The sequence below is a fragment of the Dipodomys merriami genome, unplaced genomic scaffold, assembly GCF_024711535.1.
Source record: "Dipodomys merriami isolate MVZ:Mamm:240054 unplaced genomic scaffold, mDipMer1.0.p SCAF_55, whole genome shotgun sequence".
Taxonomy (NCBI): Eukaryota; Metazoa; Chordata; class Mammalia; order Rodentia; family Heteromyidae; genus Dipodomys; species Dipodomys merriami.
The window spans coordinates 3624909-3645521 of NW_027206124.1; the positions used below are offsets into that span (position 1 = coordinate 3624909).

At 46.9% G+C, this 20613-nt stretch overlaps 1 protein-coding gene across 3 annotated transcripts in view; it reads left to right on the top strand.

Moving 5' to 3' along the window:
- The first annotated feature begins 3732 nt into the window (after positions 1-3732).
- Sgsm3 (small G protein signaling modulator 3) overlaps positions 3733-20613 on the top strand; it is a 28048-nt gene continuing 11167 nt past the window's right edge. Inside the window, exon 1 of one of the 3 annotated variants that reach the window (XM_069999604.1) lies at positions 3733-3814. The gene's annotated coding sequence lies outside the window, so the exon portion shown is untranslated. Of the gene's footprint in view, positions 3815-4291; positions 4350-20613 lie in introns of those variants that run through there. The other 2 variants (XM_069999605.1, XM_069999606.1) reach the window with 2 other exon arrangements.

Sequence of the window (20613 nt, forward strand, 5' to 3'; positions counted from 1 at the left end):
TGAAATAGGAAGTTTTTGTTTATTGGATTTTCAGTTGATAGAAAGCTATCATATGTATTTATTTGTAGCATCTGACAAGAATAAATGTAAAGAAACAGTATGAGCCAGAGCTGAGATTTTTTAGAATGTGTTAATGATAACAATGTCAAGAAACAGCCACCTTGGGCTGGGAAGGTGGCTCAGTGGTAGAGCGCTTGCCTTGCATGCCTGAGGCCCTGGGTTCAATTCCTCAGCATCACATAAGCAGAAAAATCCAGAAGTCATGCGGCAGAGCACTAGCCTAGAGCTGAAGGCAATCAAAAAGATATGATAAGATTAATAGTGGACAAAGGAGGCAACAATGCTTGATAAGAAATGTACCATTATCTTGCCCATGTAATTGTAACTCCTCTGTACGGTTCTCACAATAATTAATTTAAAAAAAAAAGAAAAAGCCACCTGAAACTTCAGCACTAAGGTTCAGTTTTGAATATCTGGTCTGTGGGATAAACAGCCAACCTCCAAACATCTTGATCTCATCATGAGAAGTAATTCATTCTCTTCACTCACTGGTCAACTTTTTTTTTTTTTTCCCTTAGTTCCAGTCCTACAGCTTGAATTTGGTTTGGGTACTGTCCCTGAGCTTTTGTGCTCAAAGCTAGCACTGTACCACTTGAGACACAGCACCATTTCTGGCTTTTGTGGTCGTTAGAGATAAGCGTCTCTCAGACTTCCTGCTTGGGCTATCTTCTGATCTCAGCCTCTTGAGTAGCCAGAATTATAAGCGTGAGCCACCAGTGCCTAGCTAAACTCTGTTTTTAGTGGTACTGAGGAGTGAACTCAGGACCTCATCCTTCTGCTGCTTACATAGGGGGCAACTCTACCATTCAAGCCATACCCTTAGTCCTTTCTGTTGTATTGTATTTTCCTGAACCACAATTCTAGTTAAGACTCCGTAGCTGGGTTTGCCATAGAGACCAGCTCTCATTGTTAGTTGTCTGAGATGGTTTGGGCCCCAGTAGTTGCCCAATCACACAGCAATCCACGTTCATCAGGAGCTGGAAGGCTAGTCCTGAGGAAAAAGGCTAGATCATTTCCAATTATATTACATCAAAATTAGTTATAAATTGGGTGTGAAAGTTTAGCTTAATGTGCTTGCTTAGCATGTGTTAGGCCCTGGGTTTGACTCAGCACCAAAACAAGCAATAGCCTAAACACTTTGACTCATGGGAAAAAGTGGAAGGCAGTCCATTAAACTGGTCTAAAAGTTGAGTACAGAAAAATGGGTCACATGAAGCCATGCATTTAATACACCTAAACTGTGGGATACCATAGCTACTCCTAAAATTAATCCTCTTGTGAATTTTGGCCTGTGTGACAAGGTTTCTAGCTAGGTCTCAGACTTAGGTTCTGCCCGAGCCTCTTGAGTTGCTGGGACCACAGATAGGTGCTCATTACTATATTCATCATAGATCCAGCTGAAGAAAAGTAAATGGACATCGATCATTCTTTCTGCTCTGGGATGGGCTGCTCAGAGGAAGCAGCAAATCAGTGTAATGTGAAGAATCACATTACATGCCAGCCATACTGAGGATGTCAATACCAGAGATTGTGGTTAATAAATTTCCTCATAGAAAGGAACAAGATAGTCTTGTTCTACAATTCTGTTATACTTCTGGCCACTAGTGACTGGTTTGGCCTGTTCATCTTCCTGGTTAGTTTGAATGGGTGGGTTTGTACATTACTCTTTAACATTTTCTTGTTTATGTTTACACACTTGATGCGTATAGATTTACAATCTAACCTTATTTTTCCATGTAACCCCAGTTAGCCTAGGGTGAGCTGTGGGTTGATTGGAGAGAACACTCCTGCTTGCTTTAGGGTTAACTCTATGGTTAGGCAGTGCTCCAAGCTTGGCGCCATCTGACATGAGGATTTGTGTGGACAGGACAACTGGCTTTCTGTTTTACTCTCAACACTGAATTTCTTGGCCTCTTCCCCTCTTGATCTTAGATTTCACTTAAGAACTGGGAGAACCTGATGTTTGTAAAACTAGCCTTCAGTAGAAGCATATAGTTTAGATTCTTTAAGTGTTACAAGGATCAAGTGAGCTGGAGTTGTACAGTAAGCTCTGACATGGTATCAGAAAGCATCATTTTCCTTCTTGAGCTCAGAAAGATTCATCAGCTTCAGTGTGGTCAGTGAGAATACAGGCTGACTGTATTAAGTGGTTGCTTACCATGAAAGATATTCTGTCTTGAATAGAGGATAAGGGTGAAATACGGATACTGTGTCTAAGTAAGGCCATCTTGTCCTCACTGCCATCTTGGCAGTGAGGTGACTTTCTGAAAACCAGAGGTGAAATTCTACTTCCTCATCCCCACCCCGATGTGCTAGGAGCCTGAACTCGGAGAAGCAGATGAAGGGGGTGGTGGAAGACTTAAACAATAGGTTCCCAGATCTGCCAGACCTGTACCATAAACTTGCAAGACTCTAAACTCCCAAGCTACCTGACCTTGCCCCTAACCATGACCCTATTTAAGCCCCTCCACCCCTGCTGCTATCATACTGTGCCTTCCGTCTCCTGACTCTTCAGGTCATCTCTTCAACTCTCCATCAGAATTGATCTGGTCTGTTGAGATTATTTCCTGCTCTTAACACCCTCATGGCTCAGTTTCCTAATGATATTAACTGCTTTTGAAGTTGCAAGTCTTTGGGACATGTCAGCTTTCTAATAAAGACTCCCGATTCAACCTCTGTATCTCTAAATCCAACTCCCTATAACAAGGGGATAAATCAACATAAGTAAACAGAGAAAGGTTGGAGGTATGCCTCAGTGTATAGCACATTGCCCAGTACTGGCAAAGAATAAATAATATGGAGGCTGTCAGGTGAGGGAGCACACACAATTAGGCAGTGCTGTGTGTTGGGAAGAAAAATGAATTTGGTCTCAGATCCTGCACTGCCACTTCCTAGCTTTCATTATTTTGGCCAGGTCTTCTGGAAAACAGGAGTGGAAAAACTCACCCTACTTTCAGCACAGCAAGTCTTGAAAAAGCCAAGGTGCTTGGTGGTGAGGCACCTCCTATTTCAATGGTGTCTCCCAGCCTTGTCTGTGACATGCCCCCTGCCAACACCACCACAGACAGTATTTAGTTTAATGAGTAGGCTAGGGTTCTGTCTCTTTAGAACTGAGGTGTCTAGGCAGACATGGCAGATGCTCTCGAAGCTTCGGGACCCCTCCGAAGGAGCCCAGCCCTACCGCATCATAAATACCTTCTTTTTTTGGGGGGGGAGTTGGTCGTGGGGCTTGAGCTCAGGACCTGGGCATTGTTCCTGAGCTGCTTTTGCTCAAGGCTAGCGCTCTACCACTTGAGCCACAGCGCCACTTCCGGCTTTTTCTGCTTATGTGGTGCGGAGGAATCGAACCCAGGACTTCATGCATGCAAGGCAAGCACTCTACCACTAAGCGTTGTTTCGTGGGCACCATCCCAACCAAGGCCTTGAGCATTGTGGGAGGGTACCAGGCCGCTGCAAGGCTGGTTCTGTGCCAGGAAGGAGCGCTCCCCGGCCTTGCGGAGTCTACGTGTCCCGACAGCTGTTTCACTCGCCGTTATCCGGGGCTGCTCCGCCCGCGGTGCAGATTCATCGCCGAAGGCGCGGTCCTGTCTCGCCACGGCAAAGACTACAACTCCCAGCGCGCCCCGCGGCGCTCCCCCGCCCCCGTCCCCGCTCCAACCGCACATGCGCAAAGGCGCCGCCGCGCATTGACTGGGTGAGAGCCACGGATCCGCGAGCCCGACCCGGGATTGGCGCTGAGGTGGCCGCGGCGCAGGTGAGTGCCGGGGACCCGGCGCCCACGCCGTCCCCTCCAGTGGGGGCTGCGGGCGCGGAGCTCTCCCCGCGACTGGAGGGCGGGAGGCGCCAGCGGGGTGAAGGCTGTGCCCCAGGCCGAGGGCGCCCGTGGGTGGCTTGGGGCCCGGCGCGGGCCGTTGGCACCTGCACCGGGGCAGCCAGGTTCCGGGCGGGCGTCTGCGGCCGCCGCCCCGGGCGCAGGTGCGGGGCCCGGAGCCGGAGCGCGCGGCGTGGGGAGGCGCGCGGGGGGCGGCCGCCCGGCGCGGACGCCCCGGCTCTGCCCGTGGGGCGCGCGTGGGAGCTGCGGTGCGGCGGGGAGGCGGCGGCGCGAGCCGGCAGCGCGGCTCCGGGAAGCGGAGCGGACTTGAGGCAGACGCCCGCTGGTCCACGGCGCTGGGCGTCTGGCGGTGTCCTCACGCCCCGGGCTGCGCTTAGCCGAGGGGACACGGGTTCTCACCGCCGACTGACTGAGATCTCCGCGATCTTTCCGTCTCCGGCTGTCAGTGGAATCTGCCGTGAGTTACCGGTTCCTTATATTTGGGGTCGAATATTTAGAGGTGGCCTGGAGTGTTTTCTAAGTCGTATTTTATTCACAAATTCAAGTTCATAGCCAAACTAATTCACAGTGATACTATTATTATTAATACTATTGTTGTTGTTGTTATTTTGGTGGAGGAACAAACCAGGCTGGGCCTGGAACTCAGAATCCTGTCTCAGCCTCAGAAGGCCGGCGTGCTTAAACTGAACTTTCCCTCTTATTTACTGGTAGCTTTTGTGACTGTGCTGGCGATTCAGTTTGTAGTTGGCTGTGTTCCCTGCCTTTTCTTCATCTTCTGATTATCCTTAAAATTTAGAATTCCATCTCACGTGTTCTGCATATTGCTGTTCTTCATGATTAATTTATCATTGATTCTAATAAGTCGATATCATTCCTGCCTTTTGATAATCCTTAGTGAATTTGGCTCTTAGTTTATTTTGGGGAAGGGGATGGAACCCAGTGTCTCCATTACTGAGCTGTTACCCCTCAGCCCCAGAGTGTAGCTCTTTCACCATGAATAATCTTTAGGCTCAGCTTAAACCCTCTTCCCAACCTCCCTTTTTTACTTTTTGCTAGTACTGGGGTTTAAACTCAGTACCTGGCACTGGCTCAGCTGGTGCTTTACCACTTGAGCCACACCTCTAACCCAGCTTTTGGTTAGTTATTTTGGGGATAGAGACTTGTAGACTTTTCTTCCTGGGCTGGCTTTGACTATGATCCTCTAGATCCCAGCCTCCTGAGTAGCTAGGATTACAGGTGTGAGTGACTTGAGCCTGGCTCTTGTCACTTCGATGGGAAAGTGAACTGGAGTAGTACCTGGCAGAAATGAGCCTGGTAGTAAAGTGAAATGATCATCCCCTTTATTAAATGGCCATTTTTCAGTGCCTGAATGGATGTGAGAACACCTTGCTGGCCTCGAGTCTTAAGCGGTATTCTGCGTCATGTGTGTTTTTCTCTTAGTTCTCAATGAGGATCTTGGCAGGTTCCCAAACTGTTGTACCTTTGGTGATTCAACATCAGTTTCATTGGCTTATTCTCCAGACTGTCTCTGCTTCTTAGCTGGAAGCAGCAGTAATTTTCCACAACAGCCATTCAAGAGCTCATTCAGACTGCCCCAGGAAATGGGACTGTCACAAAGGGTGGGACCCACAGAAGAAATGGAGATCCTGTTTTGTCATCACACAGGCATTTGATTGAGATCTGGACTGGGCACAAGCTAGGTGGGAGAGGTGTCTACTTGAAGTAAACATTGACAGAGTTACCGAATGCCTTGTTTAGCTAGCTCTGTAACGGTTGCTGTCATCTATAGGTGTTCTCTGTTTACATATATGTAAATTGTAAGAGGCTAATGATTTTCTCACAAATACTGTGACAGAGCCAGAATTCAAATTGTCTATATGACTGTAAAACTCATACTCTTTTCTTTCTACCAAGTCTTGCTATAACCTAACTGGCCTCGAATTTGATATTTTCCTGGCTCTCTCTTCCCAAATACTGGGATTATAGGCATACCTTTTGACTGTGTTGCATAACCTTATCAATAAAATAACAAAAATGTTCAAATCTTTAAGCCTTTCTCATTGTGTGTGTATGCATATGTGCATATGTGTATGTGTGTGCTGATTGTGGGGCTTGAACTCAGGGCCTGGATGCCATCCCTTGGCTTTCTTGCTCAAGGCTGATGCTCTACCAATCGAGCCACAGAGCCAGGCACTGATGGCTCATGCCTGTCATCCTAGCAACTCAAGAGGCTGAGATCTAAGGATCATGGTTCAAAGCCAGCCTGGGTAGGAAAGCCCATGAGACTTTTATTTCCAATTAACTACCAGAAAACCAGAAGTGGTGCTGTGGCTCAGGTGGTAGAGCTCTGGCTTTGAGCAAAAAAAACTTAGGGACAGGGGGCTGGGAAGGTGGCTCAGTGGTAGAGCACTTGCCTTGGCACGCATGAGGCCCGCCCTGGGTTCGATTCCTCAGCACCACATAAGCAGAAAAAGCCCAAAGTGGCTCTGTGGCTCAAGTGGTAGAGTGCTAGCCTTGAGCTGAAGAGCTGAAGGACAGTGCCCAGGACCAGAGTTCAGGCCTCACAGTCAACAACAACAAAGACAATAAAACCACTTGAGCCACAGCTGTCTTTCTGGCTTTTTGATGGTTAATTGGAGATAAGAGTCTCACAGACTTTTACCCAGGCTGACTTCAAACCATGATTCTCAGATCTCAGCCTTCTAAGTAGCTAGGATTACAGGTAGAAGCCACTGGGCTCCCACTAGACTTTTTTTCTTGTTGTTGTTGGTCGTGGGGCTTGAACTCTGGGCTTGGGCACTGTCCCTCAGCTCTTCAGCTCAAGGCAAGCACTCTACCGCTTGAGCCACAGCGCCACTTCCGGTTTTCAAGTGGTTTATTGGAGATACGAGTCTCATGGACTTTCCTGCCCAGGCTGGCTTTGAACCTCCATCCTCAGATCTCAGCCTCCTTAAGAGCTAGGATTACAGGTGTGAACCACCGGCGCCCAGCTAGACTTATTTTTTAAAAAGCGAACTGTCTTCCTCTCCATTAACTCCTTCCTGTATTTCCATCTGACCTCCATTTTCACTTTGGAACTGCCCTTATAAACTCTGTTCAAGGGCTGGGAGGGTAGCTCAGTGGGAGAGTGCTTACCTCACATATATGAGGCCCTGGGTTCAGCAGAAACAGCTGGAAGTGGCGCTGTGGCTCAAGTAGTAGAGCGCTAGCCTTGAGCTAAAGAGCTGAGGGACAGCGCCCAGGCCCAGAGCTCAGGCCCCACGACTAACAAAAACAAAAACAAAAAAAACTCCGTTCAACCATTTATTGAATCCCTGCTGCGTAGTCTGTCTGGCTTGGATAGGACAGGTTTTCCCCTGAGGGAGTTTAGGGACTAAAGAGAATGAAAGAAGTTAAGAGTCAATATGGCATGTTAAGTACAGAATAGAAGCTATAGTCTTTTTGTCTGGGGAGTTGGGGGCAGAACACTGCCAACAGAGAGAAACCTTAAATTGCTCTAGAAGTATCATAGCTTAGGTCTCCATGATTACGCGTATACTCTCTGGGAGAAGCTGTCTTTCTCTAGTGAAAGATACATGTAGGCTTTGGAAAGTAGGCTACACTTTGTGATAGCGGCTTCAGTGGGAGTTTCTGAAAGTGAGCCATTGTCGTGGTCACACCCAACCCACCTCTGTCGCCTAGAGCAGTGGTAAGTGATTGACAGTCCTTGGAGGCCGAATGCCCACCTGCTCCCCTTCCTCCTCACTGTCTCACACACACATACATACAAGCACACAAGGCAGGTCTTAGCAGTAGTGCAATGTGACTGGAATAATGAGCTGCTTCCAGCATTGCTTAGGAACTGAGTTGGACAGCACCATTAGTTGAGAATTGTACATCTAATCAGCTCTCCATTTTGAAAATTTGCTTCATTACTTTGTGATCACCATTCATAAATTAGGAGACATTCGTCTCTTCAGTAGCCACAATTAGCCATTAAATCTGTTTTCACTCCTAACATTATGCCTGTCTTCCAGTTATATACATAGTCTTGCTTCTCTAAGTGTTTTCCAAGCATTGGTGATATATGTTGTGCCTTTTTCCTAGTGATGTAAATTACTTTGAAAGGTTAACTTTTTTGGAATCATTGTGTAGCTTTCTCAATAAGAGTAGTACTAAAATTGAAATTGTAAGTACTGTTTGTTAGTACAAATCTTATTTTTAACTTAAGGCAAGATATGGCCCATGCTTGTAGTCCGAGCTCTGAGAAATGCTAAGAAATCAGGGTTGTTTGAGCTCAGGAGTTCAAGGCCAGCTTGGGCTATATCGGCTCTATAAAGTCTTAGGAAAGGCCCTAAACTCCCATTTTTCCTTAATAAGATTATGTGACTATGCCACCCTGTCTGGATTCTAGTTAGCCTTCTAGCAATCTAGACATGATGCAGCAGGTCATTTCCTTCTGGGATATAAGAGATTGAATCCATGCCTCATGCTTGCTAAGCAAACACTCTATCACTTGAGTTGTGTCCTGCTCATTTCCCTCTTCTTGTGTTTGATTTTCATTTGTACATACCCTTAATTTATATAACTTGAGGATAGGTTAGAGTCCAAACTAGTTTGTTTGTTTGTTTGTTTTTGGTGCCACTCCTGGCGCTTAAACTCTGGGTCTGGACACTGTCCCTGTGCTTCTTTTGCTCAAGGCTAGACTCTACCACTTGAGCTGCAGCTTAAATTGCAGCTTTTTGCTGGTTAATTGGAAATAGAGTCTCAGGGACTTTCCTGCCTAGGGTGGTTTTGAATTGTGATCCTCAGACCTCAACGACCTGAGTAGCTAGCCAGTGCCCAGCTTACTCCCCCCCCCCCTTTTTTTTTTTTTGGTCTGGTCATGGGGCCTGAACTCCGGGCCTGGGTGCTGTCCCTCAGCTCTTCAGCTCAAGGCTAGCGCTCTACCACTTGGGCCACAGCGCCACTTCCGGCTTTTTTCTTTTTGCTTATGTGGTGCTGAGGAATCGAACCCAGGGCCTCAGGCATGCAAGGCAAGCCCTCTACCACTGAGCCACCTTCTCAGCCCATCCCCCCCTTTTTTTAAATGTTGAAAACAGTATAGGAGCTAGGAACACTAACAATGAACTTCAACTTCTGGCTCTGCAGGGGCAGAGTTTACACAAGTTTCTCATTGGATCCCCAACATTACAAACATGAAGTCCTAGCTCTCCAGCTTTAAACTACACTAGTTATATAGCTTAGCGATACCTTATTTTTCTCATTTGTACAAGCAAGATACAACCATTACTGCTTATAAGAATAGCTGATATTTGGAAGTGTTTATTTTAGGTACCTGTCCCTGTTCTGTTCTAAGAATTCTACTTGTACTTGCTTAAAATTGTTCTAACAATATGTATTTTTATTATAAAAACCTGTGTCCATTTACAGGTGAGAATCAGTCACAAAAATGCTAAGTAACTTGCTCAAGATCAGGATTTGAACCAGAGTTTGTGTTTGTAATTTCCTATTTGATAAAGTTGTTTGGAATATTTTTTAACTTGTGTAAAATGGCTATAATATGCATTCAATAAGTATTCATTACAACAGTAACTTTGAGTAATTTATAAAACATTTTGTATATGTTTTCTTTCTTTTTTTTGGTCCCTGACGTTTTTTGCTCATTGGTTAGCACTCTATAACAGAGCCATGCTTCCAACCCCTTAAAGGGCTGGTTATTTCTTTTCTTTTCCTATTTTATTTGGCGGGAGGGGGGGGAACATAGTTTCTTTTTTGTCCTGTGAACAACCATCTTACAGCTAGGAACAGGCACAGATTTGGTCATTTGCAATCCAGCAAGTGGAAGGCAATGCCCTGGATTATTGCAACCTTGAATTATTTGGCCTCACATTTTAAGAGACTTTAGTGTGTATAAATTATTTCAGCATGCTCAGCATCCAGACCAGATTCTTCTGAGAAGCACAGCTCAATTTCACTTTGGAAGAGTACATTCCTGCCCACTATGTTGGTGGGCTCATGACATGACTCATATTAGACCAACATATTTGAACCTGAGGCTGAAGGGCCCCTTTGAACCTGAGGCTGAAGGGCCCCTTCTACATTGTAATCATCAGTTGACTTCTAATATATAGACAGTGGAGCTGCTGTGTTTATTTCAAGGAACCGTAGTTATGGTTTAGAGTGAAATGTTCCCCAGAAAGGCTCTGCAATTTGAAGGCCTATTCCCAGTACATGTGGTGTTCAGGGAAGAGGTTTTGGGGAAGTGATTAGATTGTGAGGGCTTGATGTCACGGGTGGATTACTCTATTAGGGATTCAGAGTCTGTACAGACTGTTGGGAGGTGGAGAAACTATGGAAGATAGGTTGGGGTGGGTAGGAGGAAGTGGCTCACTTGGATGTGTCTTTGAAGGGTAGAGCTTGGGCATGGCTCCTTCCTGTTGTTAGTCCTCGCCGCTTCTTGGCTGCCCTGAAGTGAACACTGCCTCTGCCACACATTTTTGCCACGATGTCTCACCTCAGGTCTATATGGTAGATACAGCCAACCTTGAATTCCTCTGAAATCATTCAAAGTCCTGAGGCACAGCAACACTCAGGACAAGAATCTCTTCTTTGGGGGCTGGGAAGGTGGCTCAGTGGTACAGTGCTTGCCTTGCATGCCTGAGGCCCTGGGTTGATTCCTCAGCACCACATAAGCAAAAAGAAAAAAGCTAGAAGTGGTGCTGTGGATAGAGCCTTAAGCTGAAGAGCTGAGGGACAGCGCCCAGGTCCCAGAGTTCAGGCCCCACGACCAGACCCCCCCTCCCTCCCCCAAAAAAAGAATCTCTTCTTTGAACTGATTCTAGAGGAAGAAAATAATTAAAAACAAAACCCTGGCCAGGCACCAGTGGCTCACGCCTAGCTACTCAGGAGGCCGAGATCTGAGGATTGCAGTTCAAAGCCAGCTCAGGCAGCCAAGTCCAGGAGCTTGTTATCTCCAATTAATCACCTGGGCTCTGTGGCTCAAATGATAGAGCACTTGCCTTGAGCTGAAGAGCTCAGGGACAGCGCCCAGGCCCAGAATTCAAGCCCCACAACTGACAAAAAAGCCAGGTGCTGGTGGCTCAAGCCTGTAATCCTAGCTACTCAGGAGGCTGAGATCTGAGGATCACAGTTCAAAGCCAGCCTGGGCAGAAAAGTCTGTGAGACTCATATCTCCAATAAACCACTAGAAAACCAGAAGTGGCACTGTGGCTCAAGTGGTAGAGTATGCACCTTGGGCTGAATTGCTCAGGGACAGCACCCAGGCCCAGCATTCAAGCCCCACGACCAACCAAAACAAAACAAAACCCTAACCAGGTACAGTAAAGTCAGCCAGTTATTTTAACTCTTCTTTAACTGGCATTTCCTCAGGTCATGTAATAGGAAGTTAAGTGAATCTCAGCAGCAAATCACAAACATTGACTTTGAGTAATTTAAATTATGTACTATAGGAATGTATTAGAAGGATATGTGGGTGGGTACAAAACTGAGGAAAAGCTGAAGAACTGGGTTGTGTCAGACCTTCGTTGCTGTGACAAAATATGTACTTAAGAAGCAACTTAAAGGAGAAAAAAATTTATTTACATACTGATTCTTTCTTTTCCCTTTCTCTTCGGATTCCAGTGTTTGAGGAACCCAATGTCCTGCTCCCACACAGCTAATTAATTGATGACAGAGCTGGATGGTGGGGTGGACACAGCTAATTGATGGCAGAGCTCGATAGTGGCTGGGTCTTCTCTCTGTGGTGCCCTTCAGTCTTGCTTGGCTGAGGTCCTTGCAGTGCCTAGAATATTAGCATAGCACTCAATGAGGTGGTTTGTTTTTTGTTTTTTCATTTTTTGCAATAGTGGGATTTGAACTCGGGGCCTCACACTTGCTAGGCAGGTGCTTTATTGCTCCACTTCCAGTTTTTTGCTCTGGTTATTTTTGAGATGGGTCTTCATTCCTAACTGGCATATGCCTGGACCATAATTTTCCTTTAGGTTTTACTTCCCTCAGTGAGTTATTTAAATATCTGACTTTTATGAAGTCTTTTCATATCAACTTGTAGTTATCTCTACCTTTATTTGAACTCTGATAAAAATTTATGGTCCATCCATTTATGATTAACTAGCCTTGAATTCATTTTTATATCTTATTTTTAAAAATAATTTTATTGTTACTTTTGTTTTTTAGTCAGTTGTGGGGCTTGAACTCTGGGCCTGGGCGCTGTCCCTGAGCTCTTCAGCTCAAAGTAAGCCTCTACCACTTGAGCCACAGCGCCACCTCAAGTTTTCTGGTGGTTTACTGACTTTTCTGCCTGGGCTGGCTTTAAACTGTAACCCTCAGATCTCAGCCTCCTGAGTAGCTAGGATTATAGACGTGAGCTACTAGCACCCAGCTGTGGTTGTAAATGCTTTTTTTCACTTGCTCTTCAGGTGCCTGTCACTCATTTCTGACAGGAAAACTGAAGTTATGAGGCATTGTATTGCCCAGGGGGTACACAGCTAAGTAGCAGAATAAGTTGTCAAATTCCAGGGGGCCTGGCTCCCACTATACCGTGATAAAATAAGATGTATATAGATATGCCTGGAAGACATATTCATGTAGGTATCTCAAGATGCAGGTGACTAAGTACCTCATAACACAGGTGGCTAACTTACTCACTGGCAAGCATTGACTATCTGCCACGCAGAAGGGGTGAAGAAGATACAGCTCCCTGGAGCTTCCAGCTGGTGAGGGAAGACGTGGAACGCGGCTAGACCAATGGGATGGGCGCAGTCTGCGTTCGTAGCTACAAGTAACTGGCAGGAGGAAGCCCTAGGCAAAGCTTCACAAAAGTGGCAATTCGGTGAGCACTGAGCGATGGGTAGAGTTTAACCGGCAATGTGAGCTGGCTCTCAAAGCAAAACAATGAAAGAAAGGCCCAGAGAATGTGGAGATAGCATGGCCCCGGCGCCCAGGCAGTGAGGGGAAATAGGAGCTGGTGTGAAAGCGGATGGGGCATTTGTAACCAGAGCTGTGCTGCTGGCCACGGATCTGCTTGTTGAGTGGAAAGATAGTGTGGAGGCACAGAAACTCTCTGCGAGGTTTCTCCAGTGGCTCTGAAAATGACAGGCTGTGGAAATGGAACACGAGAGGTGTTCCAGGGGCCCCTACAATTTGCCTAAACCTTAATATCTGGATGTCTTAGAAGAAACAGGAAAATACAAAAGAGCCATCTGGGCTGGAATAAAGGTGAAAAATACTGACACTGCCGTGTTTGTGGGCAGTCAGCCGGAGCCACCCAGGGGAATGTAGGGAATGGCCAGGTGGCGGCTGGAGTGCAGGGCTGGAGCCTCCATCAGGACCCGTGAGGGGCAGATCCTTTAAAATGAGAGAGCGCTTCCTTTGCCTGACTACTTCAGCAGTGCAGATAGATTACTCCAGCCCTTAAGGAGCTTTGTTTACCTTAAAACTCCTGATGGGTATTTTCAGAGCCACTGGAGTGTTAACTAACCGTATTTGTCTCACTTTTCCTCCCCAGGGGGCCAGATGGCTCCCCGAAGGGGTGGGGATTGCACACTGTAGCAAGGACCTTCCTGCTCACCCTCTGCACACTGCCTGGCTGGGGAGTAGAGGAATGACCCTGGAGGGATCCTAGGAGGTGAGGAAGGTGGATACTGCACACTGCCATGAAGGCCTACAGGTCATGGCTGAGAAGCTGAGCCAGTCCACCTCATAGGGCACCACTTCTCTGGGCCGCAGGGCAGGAAGGAGGGACCTTCTCTTGGCTTGGTGAAGTCTGGGGGAGGCTCCTGTTTGCTTGGTTTGTATTTCCACCATTGCACAACCGTACCTACGTCTTGCCTGGAGGAACACTCTATCTCTGGTCACAAAGGTAATATTGACTGAAGGCAGGGACGGGGCTCCGCTGTGGGCCTGTGGGAGGAGTGGAGCTGGCGGGGGGGCCAGTGGGTGGTGGGGTCGTTTTGCTCTTCTGCGCATGGCTGCTGTGATGGAAGCCTTTGAGAACTTTTTTATTCCTTTCTTACAATGTCAGAATTTATTGAATAGCAGTATGTCCTCAAGCCATCTCAGATTCCCTGGCTATAACTCTCCCAGTACAGTCAAGTCCACTGGATAGCCCTAAGCCATTGGCAACATAGGTTCTTTTGTTCTTGTCTTCATTTACAAATCTTTATAAATTCAGATCAAACCTTCGCTTCATACTGGAATAATATATAGGTTACTGAATGCTGAGAAAGCGTTAAAGAGGCTGCATAGTTCAGAGGGCTGAAGAGTGGATAGACACAAGGACACATCTCTGGAGGGGACATGCAGCAAGGACCGCGCTGTGAAAGATGGCCATTCTGTCATTCTGAAGCCAGCTGCTTGGCACGGGAGGAGAAGCTGCCCCAAGCGGGAGTCCCAGGATGCAGGCGGAGGCCTTCCAGAACCTCAATGAGACGGCGAGGTCTCGGCACTCTCTGGCACTGAGGGACGTGATCAGGAAGCATAGGGTAGACGCCAAACCAGCAAGAGAAGTCCGCCCTGCCTAGCTGCCCAGTGAGTGTCAAGGCTTCTGTTAGCAGCCTGTTCTGAAAGGAAGCAGGAAAGTTGCAGAATCCGAGAGAAATGTAGACACACTGTTGTTAACAACAGTCGGGCAGGGTGTTCTCAGTCAGGTTAACAGAGTAAGACTCTTCTAAAACCAGAGAAGAAGAACAGTTAAAGATGGGGTGGGAATGTGGCTTAGTGGTAGAGTGTTAGCCTTGAGCAAAAGGAGCTCAGGGACAGTGCCCAGGCCCTGAGTTCAAGCTCCAGGACTGGGAAAGAAAGGAAGAAAGGAAAGGAAGGGAAGGGAGGGAGGGAGGGAGAGAGAGAGAGGGAAAAGGAAGGAAGGAAAGAAGGAAGGAAGGAAGGAAGAAAGGAGAGAGGAGAGGGAAAGAAAGAAAGAAGGAAGGAAAGAAAGAGAAAGGAAAGAAAGAAAAAAAAAGAGAAAAAGACAAACACTCAAAAAGAGCAAGGAAATGACTGGTTGCATTTTTTGTTGTGGTGGTCACTGGGCTTGAATTCAGGGCCTGTGTGCTGTCCCTGGGCTCTTTTACTCCAGGGTAGCACTCTACCGCTTAGAGCCACAGCTCCACTTCTGGTTTTCTTGTGGAGATAGGAGTCTTACGGACTTCCTTACCAAAGCTAGCTTTGAACTGCAATCCTCAGATTTCAGCCTTCTGAGTAGCTTCCAGCACCCAGCTTGCCTGTTTGCATTTTTAAAGGATTTTTTTTTTTTTTGGGGGGTCGGGTCCTGGGGCCTGAACTCTGGGCCTGGGCACTGTTCCTCAGCTCTTCAGCTCAAGGCTAGCGCTCTACCACTTGAGCCACAGCACCACTTCCGGCTTTTTTCTTTTTGCTTATGTAGTGCTAAGGAATCGAACCCAGGGCTTCATGCATGCAAGGCAAGTACTTTACCACTGAGCCACCTTCCCAGCCCCTTTTTAAAGGATTTCTGCAGCTGGCAGGTAGAGTGGATAGGGAAGGTAACAAGACTGGAGGCCCAGGCCCCGGTTAAAAGACTTGGAATAGCCGGGCGCTGCTGGCTCACGCCTGTAATCCTAGCTACTCAGGAGGCTGAGATCTGAGGATCGCGGTTCAAAGCCAGCCCGGGCAGGAGAGACCGTGAGACTCCTATCTCCAATAAACCACCAGAAAACCGGAAGTGGCGCTGTAGCTCAAGTGGTAGAGCGCTCGCCTTGAGCTGAAGAGCTGAGGGACAGCGCCCAGGCCCAGAGTTCAAGCCCCACGGCCGACCAAAAAAAAAAAAAAAGACTTGGAATAATCATGGCAGTGAGAAGTGCTGTCAGCTCTAAGTAGTTAGCAGCAGGTTTTAAGAGAAGAAGGTTTCAGGAGATGTTACGAAAGGCCTGACAGGATGACCAGGTGGTCCTGGCTGGAGGAAGGGCGTGGGCAGATAGCAATGCCATTTCCAGAGGGGGAAGACCAGGTTCATGAGAGCTGATGTGTTGATTGGAGGAATGGTAAGTTTGAAGAATGAGGCAGCTGGATGTGCTGGTCTGAGGTTTAGACAGAAATAAATGTGTTTGGCGGAAGGAAACCAAGAGTCCCCTGCCAGTACATGTGAACAAGGCAGGAAGCGAAGAAGCCGCTCTGGGACAGTGCAGGGAGGAAGGCTGGGAGGACCCTGGGAAGGGGGCTCTGGAGCAGCTGGGGCAGAGGAGGAAAGCAGGGCGGCAGTGCTGGGGCTGAGAAGAGTGTTTCAAGGAGGCGAGCGGGCAGCCCCTGTGGCCCTGGGAGTGAACTTCAGTGGTGATGGTGTTAGCCGCGCCAGCGTGAGTTCCAGCCACTCACACAGCAGAGGCACCCCACGCAAGGAGAAAACAGACCTGACAGGGGTCGTTTCAAAGAAACACAAGTCATCTGTGTAGGGTGGGGGCAGGTAGCAAGAACCAACGCTTTGTACTGAAAAGGCCTTGTTCTGCAGGAGGACTTTCTGGAAGTTTGGCGTCCCCTCCGTTCACCAGTGAGTGCCTGTCGCATGTGGGGCGCTGTGAGGGAGAAAGAGCAATGTACGTCAGGAAGCATAAAACCAGCTGCCGAAATGCAGCCTCTAGTTCTTAAAGTAGTATTTTATGTACTTACACAAGGAAACTAGATAAGCCAATAAAACTTACAGTGCTCAGTTGAAATCGCTTGCAGTTTCAATTATGTGGTCTGAAGCTATACGCTGTATAATATAAGCTTGCAACATCCTACCAAGATTTTTCTCAAATCTTAAGTTACTTAATCCTTATAACCTTATAAAGAAAGAGTGACATCCTTACTTGCAGATGTTTTGTCTAATTTTACCTCAAATCTATAAGAAGTTCTCATGAGAGTAGCAGAAGATACAGGATGCCCCAAAACATAAATCACAAATGGACTTATGGTAGGCTCTCTCATGCCTGTGTGTCTCTTCCCCCCACCCCCACCCCCATTTCACTAGGCCAGAATGGCCTTGAATTTAGTATGTAGCCAAGGATGGCCTCAAACGCCTGCTCCTCCTGCCTTAGCCTGGTGAGAACTGGCATTCTTGGTGTGTGCTACCACATCCAGCTCCACATAGGCCTTAAAAAGCAAGAATATCCTCTCCCAAACCCCAGGGTACAATAATAATGTCACCTCATTCTGCAAATGCAGCTTCTTCCCTCGTCTTTGAATTTGTCGTTTCCATTTTCTGTTCATGTCACCTCTAAATTCCTATTTCTAGTTTTTGTGTGTGTGGATCTTGGGGCTAGAACGTGGGGACAGGGTCTGTTCCTGAGGTTTTTTGGTGTAAGGTTAGCATTCACCACTTGAGCCACAGCTCTACTTTGTGCTTTTTGGTAGAAAAAAGTCTCATAGACTTTTCTACCTGGGCTCAGATCTCAGCCTCCTGAGTAGTGAGGATTATCGATGTGAGCCACTGGTGCCCAGCCCTATTGTTTTGTTTTGTCAGTTGTGGGGCCTGAACTCTGGGCCTAGGCGCTGTCCCTCAGCTCTTCAGCTCAAGGTGAGCGCTCTACCATTTGAGCTACAGAGCCACTTCCAGCATTTTTTTTTGTTTATGTGGTGCTGAGGAATCAAACCCAAGGCCTCATGAGTACAAAGCAAGCACTCCACCACTGAGCCACCTTCCCAGCCCCCTATTGCTTTTGAGAAGCATTTCTCAGTGCATGGGAACAGCCACAGTGCCATGTGAAGTAGACACCTGAGACAAATGAAAACTACACCAGCTTCAACATGTCAGGCCTTTACAAGAACTTGAGAAATGATGTCTGTGCCTTTAGCGGTTTAGGATATTTGTGCGTTTGGGGTTGCTCAGATGTCAGATTCATGCCGTGCTGCATTATAAAGAGTTACTTATAAACGAGAGGAAAGGATCCACTTCACAGTTAGGCCTGAGCTATTTGCACTTCCTATTATTCCGTTTTTGCTTTCCTAGGTTTTATATAAACATCAAACTGTGACGGGCTTGCGGTGAGTGGTGACTGGTGAGCAGCAGGAGGCGGCATGGTGCGGAAAGCTGCATTGCGCTCTGCTCCAGGCCTCCTCTGCGGCCTCTTTTTTGTGGTGGTATTAAGATTTGAATGCAGGGCCTTGTGCTCGTGCCAGTCCTAGGGCTTGAACTGAGGGCCTGCGCGCTGTCTCTGAGCTTTTTCACTCAAGGCTAGCACTCTACCACTTGGAGCCACAGCTCCACCTCCCATTTTTTGGTGATTAATTGGAAATAAGAGCCCCACAGCCTTTCCTGGGTCTTCAGATCCCAGCCTCCTGAGTAGCGGGAATTGCCGTGTAAAGCCCTGCTTCTGGCCCCATTTTTTTTCTCAGTTAATTTGAGAAAAGATCTTTCTTCCTGCCTGGGCACATCCTTGGACTGCACTCTACCTGGTGAAGGCCACTTCATCCAGCTTCCCTCCGCTAGACGGCCTACCCTGCCAGGAACCGCCATCCTCCCAGTCTCAGTCTATCAAGTAACTAGGATTTATGGGGTGAGCCATGAGTGTCTGGCAGGAGGGTGTTTCTTATGTAAATGCTCTTAAGCTGAAAGTTGCGTTTAATTGATATATCTAACACACATACTAAGTTAGAGTCACTCTTATTTTAAAGTACACAATGCTTTTCTTTCTTTTTTGAAATAGGGTCTCCTTCTGTAGCCCAGGGTGCCAGGTTTTGGAACATGCTACAGAGCCTCAAATTTGCAATCCTTCTGCTTCAGCCTCCACACTGGGAATAAAGGTGTGTACCACCACACCCAGCAGTTTGGTTTGTTTTTTGTTGCTAGTGATCTAACCTATTAACCCGTCAAACCTATTCACCAGGCAGAGTTCTTCCAGTTGGCCATGCCATGAGCGGTTCTTAGTGTGTGTGTGTATCTGTAACTGTGTCCACTCCGGAGCACACACCATCTCGGAAGGAGCCGGGCTTCTCCCATTCCCCCCCATTCCGGACACTGTGATCTGCCTCTGTTTCTATAGCTTTACCTGTTCTGAACATTTCATATGAATTGGTATGTGCAGGGTGGATGAGAGAGGCGCACACTCATAATCCCAGCTACACCAAGAATCACGGTCCAAAACCACACAAGAATGCGTGGCTCTGTGTGCATGATTCAAGTGGTAGCGTACTTACCTAACAAGTGGGAGGCCTCCAACTTTACCTCCCCCCAAAAAAAGTCACACAGTAGGTGGCCTTTGTCTAGATAGCCTAGTTTGCTTTTTGTCTAGCATCCTATTTTTTTTTATAATTGAGATTAGGTGATTACATAAATTTCACTTATTTCACAATATTGTGAGATAGTGATACTTAAAGTCACAAACACATTTTAACCTTCACAAGGCAAAGTGTCATTATCATGGTCTATACAGTTTGTGAATTCTATGAGCTTTGACAATACAACTATTTCTTTCACACCAGGTGATAATTACATTTCTTTTCCTTTTGCTTAATATAAGCTGTTCCCGCTTTTGCCCTCATTCCTTCCCTCCCATCACTGCCTTTGAGTTGCTTAGTTCATTTTCATCAATGTCCAGTGCAGCTGATAGGCCCCTCTGTTGTATCTTTTCCTGTTTCCCTCTGATCCTGTGTCGTCTTCCTAGCTTCCCTCAGTCACGTGCATATATATACCATATATGTGGTCAGGAACATGGAGTCATTCAGCAATGATATGACAAAATGAGTAGAAGCCCTTTGTTTCTCAGATCCTGTTTGTTATGAGGAAGAGAGTCCACCATTCAGAGACAGCCTCATGCAAAAAGATGAATTTATTGGAGAAATGGATAGCTGACAGGCCAGATACGCAGCACAGACCCCGAACGGCCCACAAGCTAGGGTTTTTAAAGGCAAAATCCATGCAGTCAAGCCTGGCCACACGCAGGTAGCCAATGGGTTGGCAACACACACAAAAGATTGCATAGTCACGTCAGGCCAACACAGGTGGCCAATGGAGTTACAGTCTGCCTTATAGTAGCTGTTTAAACTAACCTATCATTTTGGTTTGAATTAGTGCATGAATCTAGTGAGCAAAAGACCCATCTGCAAACATATTCCCCCCTCCCCTCCCAAACAAACAGGGCTGCAGGGCAACTCAGATATTACACTGTTTCGTTTGTCATATTTCCTTGCATTTTAGCTTTAGCATCCACATGTCAGAGAGACCATGTGCCGTTTGTCTCTTTGCTCTTGGCTTACCTGGCTCAAAATTATTTGCTCTAGTTTCATCCATTTCCCTATGAATGCCATTATTTTGTCCTTTCTAATGGCTGCATAGTATTCCATTATATACAAGTACCACAATTGTTGGATCCACTCATCTGTAGTGCGGCATCTAGGTTGTTTCCATGTCTTGGCTGTTGTGAACAGTAACATCCTGTTTTCAAGGTGTGCCTTTTTTTTTTTTTTTTTTGGGTCTATCATGGGATTTGAACTCAAGGCTTGGGCACTGTCCCTGAGCTCTTTTGCTCAAAGCTAGCACTGTATCCCTTTGAGCCCAAGTGCCACTTCCAGCTTTTGAAAGGTTAATTAAAGATAAGAGTCTCATGGGAATTTTTGTGCCAGGGCTGGCTTTGAACCAGGATCCTCAAGTCTCAGCCTTCTAACTAACTAGGAATACAGGCGTGAGCCACCTACACCCAGCTAAGGCTCCATTCCTTTTTATGCTGAGTAATATTCCATTTATGGACACACTTCATGTTGCTGTTCATTCCATCAACTGATGGACTTGATTC